The 10,635-nt window shown below is 40.6% G+C and overlaps 1 protein-coding gene across 3 annotated transcripts in view; it reads left to right on the top strand.

Annotated features, from left to right (window-relative positions):
• The first annotated feature begins 5,119 nt into the window (after positions 1-5,119).
• Ctnna2 (catenin alpha 2) overlaps positions 5,120-10,635 on the top strand; it is a 1,209,750-nt gene continuing 1,204,234 nt past the window's right edge. For 2 of the 3 annotated variants that reach the window (XM_004660539.2, XM_004660538.3), the window contains exon 1: positions 5,120-5,292. The gene's annotated coding sequence lies outside the window, so the exon portion shown is untranslated. Of the gene's footprint in view, positions 5,293-6,084; positions 6,251-10,635 lie in introns of all 3 variants that reach the window. The other variant, XM_045151911.1, reaches the window with a different exon arrangement.

The raw sequence follows: 10,635 nt of genomic DNA, 5'->3' as shown, positions 1-10,635 counted from the left end.
TGTTTTTCCAATGCCTTTAAGTGGATGGTTAGGCTATTGATTTGGGATCTTTCTGTCTTTTTTATGAAGGCATTTAGTGCTATGAATTTTCCCCTGAGGACTGCCTTCATTGTGTCCCATAAGTTTTGGTATGATGTGTTCTCATTGTCATTCAATTCCAGGAATTTTGCAATTTCCTTTTTTATTTCATCCACTATCCATTTATTATTTAAGAGTTTGCTATTCAGTTTCCAGTTGCCGTTGGTGTTCTTGTTGGTGTTTTTGTTGTTGATTTCTAGGAATATAGCATTATGATCTGATATCATGCAGGGAATTATGTCGATTTTCCTAAATATGTGGAGGCTGTCTTTGTGACCCAGTATATGGTCTATTTTAGAGAATGTTCCATGTGCTGCTGAGAAGAATGTGTAGTCTGTGGATTTGGGATGAAAAGTTCTGTAGATCTCTGTTACGTCTAAGAGCTCTCTTACTTCCCTGTTGAGCTTCTGTTTGGATGATCTGTCTACTACTGATAATGGTGTGTTAAAGTCCCCCGCTATGATGGTGTTGGTGGTTATTTCTGTTTTATTGTCAAGTAGGTTTTGTTTTATGAACTGTGGTGCCCCTGTGTTTGGTGCATACAGATTTATGATTGTAATATCCTCTTGATGGATTGCTCCCTTTATAAGTAGGAAGTAGCCTTCTTTGTCTTTTTATCCTTTATTTTTTGTAAAGAAAAAGTATTAGACATAGTTCACCCATATATTAGTAATTTTTTGCTGATGGAAATTACTATAAATTTAGCTGCTTGAAACAATTATATTTATCTCATAGCTTTGTGCTTTAAAAGTCCAGTGGGACCATCTGTTTTCTCCACTTAGAGACTCCTGTGGCTGATATCTAGGTTCCCAAGATCTTCATTCCTACATGTAAGCCATGAAGAAAGGTTCCTGGACTCCTTCATATGTAGGCAATGCTCATTTGCATGCAGCTGTAGAACTGATGGCCTTGATTCCTTCCCTGCTGTGTTGTAGAGGCTGGCCTCAGGTTCTAGAGGATGATGTCATGCTTTGCTTGTCTGTCAAGTGACTGATTTTTGGATTCTTCTGTGCAGCCCCACTTCCGTGATTTTACTTGGAGAAAGATTTTATATTTTTAAGAACATTTGGGTTTAGATTAATCTGGTCTAGATAATTCAGGATCAATTCCCCTCTACAATTTTGTAATCTTAATTGATATTAGTAAGTTCCTTTTGCAATGTTGACCTTATATTCTCTGAAGTTTGAGTTAAGGGTTCAGTCTAATGCATATCTATGTATTTTGATATATTTGAATAAAGGGATGAATGATATTAGTAAAAACAAGAATATCAAAGGTAGACTCATAAGCAGTCTACAAAAGTAAAGAAAAATTTCCCCTTGATTTACAAAGAGGACAAACAAAAGATAACATTTTAGAATTCGCTGATAGGCATTATTAATACAAGAAGTTTGGAAATATTTTTAGAGAATAAAAAGTTTGCACAAGATCATGTTGAACTTCTATTAATAGTCAGGGTAAAAAAAATAGTCAGGGTAGGAACTTGCTTTTAGTCAGAGTACAAATAAGTTATTAAATGCCTTCTTTTTGAAGTGGGATTCAAAATTTCTCTTCTCCTCTTTTCCTTTTAATGACTTAGATTCATAGCCAGGATAATTTCTTCTTGATAACACATATTTGAAAATAATTTGGTACTTTTTTGGGGTATCAGTGATAAGCCAAAAATATGAAAATATCATGGCTTGCTTTTATGCTGTATTTATTACTGAAGCTAATTTAAAACTTTGTGTTATCAAAAAACTTACAACATATCAAAATATTTCATTTATTTATGTATTTGAGAGAAAGAGTGAGAGAAGCAGAAGGAGAATGGGCACAGGAGGGCTTCTAGCCACCACAAATTCCAGATGCATGAATCTTCTTGTGCATTTGGTGATGTGGGTCCTAGGTAATTCAACTTTGGTCCTTAAGCTTTACAAACAAGCACATTAACTGCTAAGCCATCTCTGCAGCTCACAAATATTTTAAAATGACTTTTAAATGTCCCTCAATAATGTCTTACAGTTTTAAAAAAAATAGTACAAATCAAAAAACCTAGGGAAACCTGATTTTAATATGAGAATACTTGGTCTATATTGATTTGTTGCAAAGTAAAACAACATTATAATGTAGATCTAATTCATACAATTGACAGACTGGAAAGGAATCATCTCCACTTTAAGTAAATGAAGTTGTTTGATTCCTCTTTTACACTATTCAGGTTTATAAACCCCTAGCTTGACCAGGAAGTGAAAAAAAATCATCATCATAATAATAACAACAGAAAATAAAGTCAATCTTGTGAATGAGTATTGTTCAACATTTGTTCATAAATAATTTTGTTTCTCTGTGTATGTGTTTGTGTGTTCATGTTTGTGTGCATGGAGGTGTATATAGAGGCCATAGAACAAATCCAGGATTCGTACTCAAAAATACCCTCCAACATTTTTTTTTGGGGGGGGCAGTATATTAGTGGCATTATTATGTCGTTCTTGGTTCAAGGTTTCATACTTGTAAGAGAAGGTGTTTAGTAAATGATATATCTGTCTAGTCCCTTCAAATTCTTGGAACATTCAAAATCAGAAATGTTCTCTGCTTCCAGGAAGAGGCTGTGTTGGTAGATTCAGTGATGACTCCAAAACCTTACAATGATGATATGGAATAGCAGAGCCAGGAAGGTGATCAATAAACACAGAAATCACCCACCCTATGGCTACACAGCCACATGCCTTTAAGATCAGGGAAAGAGGGGATGGAAAGAATGTAAGAGTGCTAAGGAGGGAAGGCAGCAAAGCACTGTCTCTGGATATTGATGTGGCCATTTCACTCTTGAACTCGACAGCTGTATTTTCTAGTACAAGATTTGGTCAGTCAACACTTTCCATTGATGAAGGAAATATTGGAGTCCAGACCTCCCAGAGTACCTAATGGCAGCTAGTGGTTGCTGGTAGAATGGGAAGTGCAGTGGGGTAGCCACTTGTATTTTACATATGGCACAGTAAATAACCTTCCATCCATCATCATGCGAGCAGCATTAATTTAACTCTCAAAGAGTGAAAAATACAGTATGAAAGGCAGATTAGGATTAATACCTAAGAATAATGTTGTCAGTGGAAAGGAGGAGCAATAAGAAAGCGTAATTCAGAGGAATAAGATAAAAATACATTATACACATGTACACAATGGACTCTCAGGGTGGCCTCGAACTCAGAAATCCTCCTACCTCTGCCTCCCAAGGGCTGGGATTAAAGGCGTGCGCCACCAAGCCCGGCTCTCACGTACCTTTTAGCACCTTGTTTGGCATGCCTTCTGTGCAGTTTCTGTAGGCAGTGCCTGAGGAGCTTGGATAGGCGGGAAATGCTACTGTCCATGGTCCTGAAATATTATTGTCTGAGGCCCTTTCTTTTGTAGGTATTATATGGGGACGATTGTCCACTTTTCTCCAGAAATGCTAAAGCTGGCCAGGTGGTGGTAATGAGGAATAAACAGGCCAAGAAGATATTGAGGGAGAAATATAGAAGAATGGACAGTGCTGTCAATTATCAGCCTGGAAATAGATAATTGAATTTGGCAGTTTTTTCAAAATAATTGTAGATGCCAACTTGAGATCAACAAGTGAGGCCACGATGAAGAGGCCTCAAAGTGTGTGTACCATGTGATCCGGTGCCATCTAAACCCCACGTAAATGGAAACGTCAAAGGTAGTGAAAAGGTCAAGGGACAGCTTGCTGGCCATGGAACATCAGCTGCATTCCAAACCATATAAACCATATATGCTGTTTTTAATCATTTGAGTTTTTTTGTTTATTTTTTTTCATTTTAACATTTTCGTACATATGTAAAATGCAAGTGGCTACCCCACTGCACTTCCCATTCTACCAGCAACCACTAGCTGCCATTAGGTACTCTGGGAGGTCTGGACTCCGATATTTCCTTCATCAATGGTAAAGTATTGACCGACCCAATCTTGTGCTGGAAAATATAGCTGCTGAGTTCAAGAGTGAAATGGCCACATCATATGCAGAAGACAGCGTTTTGCTGCCTTCCCTCCTTAGCACTCTTACATTCTTTCCATCCCCTCTTTCCCTGATCTTAAAGGCATGCGGTTTGGATGTCCTGCCTGAGGCTAAGCACATGGTTTAGGAACATAGGCCTAGGGCTAACCTACTATGGGGGCATGGCCTTGTCACTTTTGATGTAAGACAAGCAAAACTTGTCCTCGGCGTCATAGCAGTGCAGAGATAACTATACTTTACACTTCACATTTGATGTAACTGGATCACTTCGCATTGAAACACTACCATTAAGCCCCGATTACTGGTGGCTGGCAAGGCATAGAGCCTCACTATGTAAGTTCCCCAACAAGCTTCACCTCCAGGAAGACAGACACGGACCCTAAATATTTTGGATGCCTCAAAATGTCTACAGTGCCAGGAGAGCTCATCACAATATCTCCTCAGACATTCTCCAACAAAGCCATCTGAAGTGGCCAAATGCTTCATTTGCCTTAGCATTTTCTTCCCTATCCACGTTCTTTTGAAAGTCCAGTTCCCCTCAATTGGAAAAGGGGGATGAGGTGGGGTGTTTTCTAGGTCCCAATAAACCTGCTGTCTGTGTCGGTTATCATGGGCCCTCCTTCTCCTCCACGTGTGGCCTGGCAGGCTGTCCCCCTTTTCTACCCTGTGACCCCATCATCCAGGACCCTCTGGAGCCCAGCTCCTCCCCAGCCTCGCAGATCCCAGATTCAACTCCATGCCCCGCCCCAAAGGTAACGCCGTCGTCATGGAGACGGCACCTGCGCCCTTCCGGGTGCCCGCCGCCCTCCCCTCCCCCTGCAGCGCGCAGCCGGCCCCGCCCCGCCCCGCCGGCTCTCCGGTGCGCGCGCCCGCGCCTCCCTGCCCCAGCCAGCCGGCCGTGCCGCGGGCACGCGCGAGCGAGCGAGCGGCTGCGCGTGCGCTCTGGCCGCCTCCCCTAGCGGCGATCCGGGCCGCTGCCGCTCGCGCCTGGGCAGGACGCGGGGAGGGCGGGGGAGGGGGAGCGGCTTCGCTGGCAGCCGGAGTGAGGCGGAGACCCGGGCGGAGCAGGCGGCACCGCGCCGCGGCCAGAGGCGCCTGCAGCAGCTGCCCTCGTCCCCGCCGCCACCGCCTCTCCAGTCAGCTTCTGTGATTTCCCACGCCAGCTGCTGGAAAGGAGCGAGGAGGAGGAGGAGGAGAGAAACTCCCACCGACCCACAGAGGTGAGTCCTGGGCTGAGCATCCTCCATCCTTGCCTGCCTCCTCCCTCTCTGTCTCCCTCCCATCTCTCAGTCCTCCCCTCCCTCCCCGCTCCCCAGCCCTCCCGCCCTTATCCTTCCCAACATCCCTCTCTCCTCTCTCCTCCTTTCTCCCTTCCAGCCTTTCTTTCATCCCTTTCTTCTCTCCCAGCCCTACTTCCTTCCCACCCTTTCTTTCTTCCCTGCCTTCCTTTCAGCCGCTCGCCGCCCTCCAGCTCAGTTTGCACCCCATTCGTCACATCTCCATTTCTCTTTCATCCCCCCCCCCCATCTTTATCCTTTTCCTAGCGGGAGAGTGGGAGCATCCCTGCCTGCTACAACTGTCTATATTCAGGGGGCTTTCAGAAAATTGGGCTCATGTACCAAGAGAGACACTGGTGTACAGCGGATGCCCTGCAGGTCTCTTAAATTATCGGGTTTAAGGGTCAAGTTGGATAGAGTCCGAAACTGAAAGAAGAGGTTCCAGGATCAATCTATGGATATGTACTGTATAGAGTGGGGGTTGGGAGGGTTGTCACTTAGACGTTTTGCCAACAACCCCCTTAACCCTTCTCTAAAGCGTTTTTTTCCCCCTTTCTGGGATTACATATTCCCAGTGTGTATCACACTAATTTAAAACCCAGCATTCTCTGCTTTGATGGTCGTCTCCATGAGAAACCACAAGGAAAGAGAAAGAGAATCAGGGAACAAGAGAGAAAGGGGAGGGGAGGGGAGAGGAAGGGTGGAGGCAGTGAAAGCCTTTTTCCTTTCCCCTAGGCCTCTTTGGATTGGCATTTTCAAACCACCCGCCTAATATTTGGAATTGAACCTGTGTGTCCTTGTTCCTGTCACTACCTACTTCAAAGGCAGAAACTCTCTCAACTTTAATGCTTGTGCACCAAGCATATCCACGGAGTGTTTGATCAGCATGAAAAACACCCAGGTAGAATCTCTTAGGAAGATGAGAAGTAGAGGAGTGGAGAGAGAGATTTACTTTTGTTCATTGTGGGTTAGCTTCTGAAGGATGATGATGGTTAGGTAATATCTGGAGAAATGAAGCTGAATTTCACTGGGGTGTAAGCATGCCATTGGGATAGCAGTAGCTATCTGATAGGCTTTGACAGGCACTCTGATTCCTTTCCATCCACCTTATAGCAAATCTGAGGATGTTTGCAGAGCAATATGCTGCATGATTGTGTTTATTCCATGGCTTAAACTCACAGAAAAGTTTTATTAGCGCCAGGGATGATTGTTAAAACTAAAGTTTCAGTGTTTTCTCTGCCTCACCTATTTCCACCAAGCAGAATATTTGACTTTGCTTCCTTTAGCTGACATCTCAGCCCCTTACTGGTGTTGTGACATTCTCCTCTTTACAAATATTGTTGCTGAAAAGTTTATACATGGGAGGGCACCCACAAGGGTTTAGTCTATTTGTCTTAGATGGATCTAAGAGTGTGCATGTAAATAAAAGATGAGTACTAAAATGTGTCTATTTTATTCTATTTATGTTCTGTTTAAAATTTATCATCTAAACCTTATTATCTTTAGAAGAACTATATTTTGCACTTAAGACATGTGTGTAAAGGGACCAAAATTGGATTGAAGTTGCCAGTAAAAAACAAAAAAAACAAAAAAAACAAAAAAACCAAAAAAAACCGTTAAAAAAAAATAAAAGCTATAGTATGGAGTAAATTATTGATTTCTTTTTTTCATTGAAATTATTATATCCTAGCAGTGTAATATGCCCTTTTGCATTTTATGGGAATGCAAAGAAGGAATGGGGATGAAGAGAATTGCCTTCCTAAGTGATAAAGTGCAGATTTGATGAATAGCCAATGCAGGTAGTTATGTGGACCAGTGTTGCAGAAGTGTGTGGCATTCAGAATGATGGAGCCCTCTCCCTTTAGCTATCCTTTAGCTATTTCCATTAATGGCTTTGCTAGTTCATCATCCATGTGGCAGAGGCATGGTTGGATTATCAGTTACTAGCATTCTCTGTAGAACTGTGGTCAATCCTGAATGTGTTTAATGGTTACAGTAGTTAACAGTGAACTTGCATGTAGGCATATTTGTATTGTTAGTGCTTCTTTCCTGAACTATCATGAAGCTTATGTGATAATTGTACATGTGGATTATAAGTTAGTTTTGTTCTGATTTACTTTTATATGTCTTTGTTCCTAAATATATTGCTATTTACTCTTTTGTGGAATTTTGTTTGTGGGGAGGTGACAGTCCCTTAGTCAGCTTTGCTTTTTCTTTGTTGCAATTTTCCTGCACAGAGTGATGAGGGAGTATGTCCCAGATACGAACACTGTACTTTACTCTGAAAGAAAACCATGTTTTATCTGTCTGTTTTGTTTATAAATATCTACCAACTTTGCAAGAACAAAGTAAGTTGTTAACATAGAAAAGTAAACATTTTTACATCAGTATTTTAAGAGAGATGAGAAAATTAGTAAAGGATGAATTGCAAGGAGAGCCAGTGTCTCAACGAAAATAGCAGCTTAATGTGGCTGCAGTTGCAGCACAGTGGCAGAGTCTGCCTACTATGTTCCAGTCCCTGGGCTTGATCCACAGCACCTCAGAAACGAAACCAAACCACAGAAGATCAGCATGATTAATTTTGTTGTTGTTCATGTAAGTCCTGACCTTTCAAGAATTTCATTTCCAGAAGCTTATGCCCTTAGTTAGAGGACATTTAAGATTATATGACAAAATAAAGACTCGGTAGAACATCCTCTAGGCATAGCACATATTTTGAATTCATTTTCTATGCCTTCTTCTTCAAGCTCTTAACACCTTAACTAACTGGTGCTAAGTAGTATGAGCTTTTGGAAAGGAGTCCACAGAAGTAAAAGACACTATCTCTGTCCTCAGCCTGCAGGTTAGTTGGCGATAACAGATATTTGCATGAGGTCATATTTCACAGTAGGAAAGAGCAAGATCTTGACTGCGAGCTTAGATGTGGAGGTAGGCTCTACTGCTTAGGAGCTTTTGGTCACTGTGTGCTATTTAAATCTCGCTCATCATCTATAAAATGACAGCCATGATAGACTCTGATTCATCACATTTTCTCTAAATGTTGATTTTGTTTTGTACAGTACTTAGTGCAAAGCATGTATTGTGAAAGAATTATAATTAGGAGGAAAAGCTTGAAACCATTCCAAGATAGTTTGTTGATATGCTCTGGAAGGATGGGAGAAAGCGTAGAATTAGAGGAGTTCTGAAGGGGAAGGATATCCATGTGCTTGGAAAAAAAATATGTTTAGTAGGAGCACTGGGTTTGGATTGCAACTCTGGGAAGGATTTCATGCAGTGCTGGTACCACAACCAGAGTTGCAGCAAAGAGGGGTGGGGGAGTGGGAGCACTCATGAGCAAGCAGGGGGAAGGGGGAAGAAGAAAGAGGGAAAGAAGATGAAGCAAGGTGTGTTTGGAATGTTTCCTGGAATGTATGGCATACTGGTGAATGTATTGGAAGGTCTTTAAAACAGCATCAGAGTGAATACACTGCCACAATAAGTCAATTTACTTTAGTGTGAGATCCACTTTATCACTTAAAGGCTCAGCTTCCCAAATGACTTGTTTTAATTCATTTCAAGCATTTTTCATGCTTAGTACCCCGTCCTATCTCAAGATACAGAACCCAAGGTCTGTAACACAGTGAGGACCCACCCAGTCTGTTCTTTATATGTTTATGACTCAAAATTCAAGGCTGTGGAAAAATCTGACCTGTCCTAGCCAATAAAGATTTAAAATATCATGATTGTTACACCTCACCTTTCCTTTCCCTTAACTATGGACATTCTAGGGATATATCTTGGAGAAAATAAAATAATATTTTGTTTTGGCATATATGAAATCAGTGCTTATTGAGGTAAATACACTTCCAGGAGCTTTATATTTTCATTGCAGATATTACCTAGTTTTAAACTCCCCTTTTATTGGTTTGCAATATTATTAGCTATTCTAAACACATTAGGATATTTACATGTTTTATTGGGAAATGGCTATGCAATGATAACAGAGTGACTGTCCTGATCAAGTTAGTGTTTGCTGAGGATGGGGTGACAATTTCTCAGAGACTATGTCTGTTACTAGTACTTGGGTAATAGTTACAATTAATAAAATATATTTTCAGATTTTTCCATGCTATATTTATCTAACAGCACAAATATTATGAATTGAATTCTTTCATCCAAAAGTAGATTTCCAGGAAAATATATCTGCAAGTTTAAAGTAGCAGTATATTCAATGTTTATATTTAATCCATTTAAATAGTGGATGTAATTTCACAATTGTATCTCAAGTAATAAAAGCTCTTTTTTTGTTTACTTTTGTAGTTCTAATGATACATGGAACTTATCTTGTGGATATCATCTTAACTTATATTAGTCATGAAAATTAACATACTTACAAAAGCTAAGAGTAGAACCTGTAGTATTTGTCTTTTCTATTTGGATATCAGACACTTTAAATCTAAATAAAAAATTCAGCTGTGACATTTCTACTCAGTTTTACATTAAAGCACCAAGTATTTTTGAAAATAAATTAGTTTTAGGCACTTTAGTTTCCTTATAAATGAATTTTTATCACCTATATGAATTCAAATACAACCACAAATGTACATCCTATACCTGTTTGATGTGATTACATAGCCCATGTTATGAAAGCATGAGGGAACAGTATGACTTTACAAATCTTAATATCATAAGGCTTAACTGTGGAAAGGAGTGTTATTACACCTCTTGATTCAAAGGCCTGATTTATGAACACAGTTCTTCGTCTATTAGTTTTTATGTCGAAAGACAACATGAATCTGTGTATGTGAAAGAAATGTTTCATTCAGAAGATATAGTGACATGTGGGTGGGGTAAGGGTGAGACAAAATGAATGTATTTTGTTGTGTCTTTTGGCCTGAAAATTTATGTCTGCCTATTCATTTAGGAATTTGTTGTAGTTTTGTTGTCATATTAATATAATGCATGCTTACTTGTTGTCATGTTTTGATTGAGGTGTCTCCCATACATAAAGGTGTTCTGAACGCTAGGTTCCCTAGCTGATGTCAATTGGAAATGAAAACTTCCTATAGATGGTGTATTGTTGGGGTCAGGCTTATGAGTGTTATAGCCAGTTTCCCCATGCCAGTGTTTGGCACACTCTCCTGTTGCTATTGTCCACCTTATGTTGGCCAGGGGTGATGTCCACCCTCTGCTCATGCCATCATTTTCTCCTGCTATCATTAAGCTTCCCCTCCAGTCTGTAAGCCAAAATGAACCCTTTTTTTTCTCAAAAGCTGCTCTTGGTTGGGTGATTTCTGCCAGCAATGC

Source organism: Jaculus jaculus, chromosome 6 (genome assembly GCF_020740685.1).
Source record: "Jaculus jaculus isolate mJacJac1 chromosome 6, mJacJac1.mat.Y.cur, whole genome shotgun sequence".
Lineage (NCBI taxonomy): Eukaryota > Metazoa > Chordata > Mammalia > Rodentia > Dipodidae > Jaculus > Jaculus jaculus.
The sequence above is the reverse complement of the archived record's forward strand: the minus strand, read 5'-3'. Positions and strand labels throughout refer to the sequence as shown.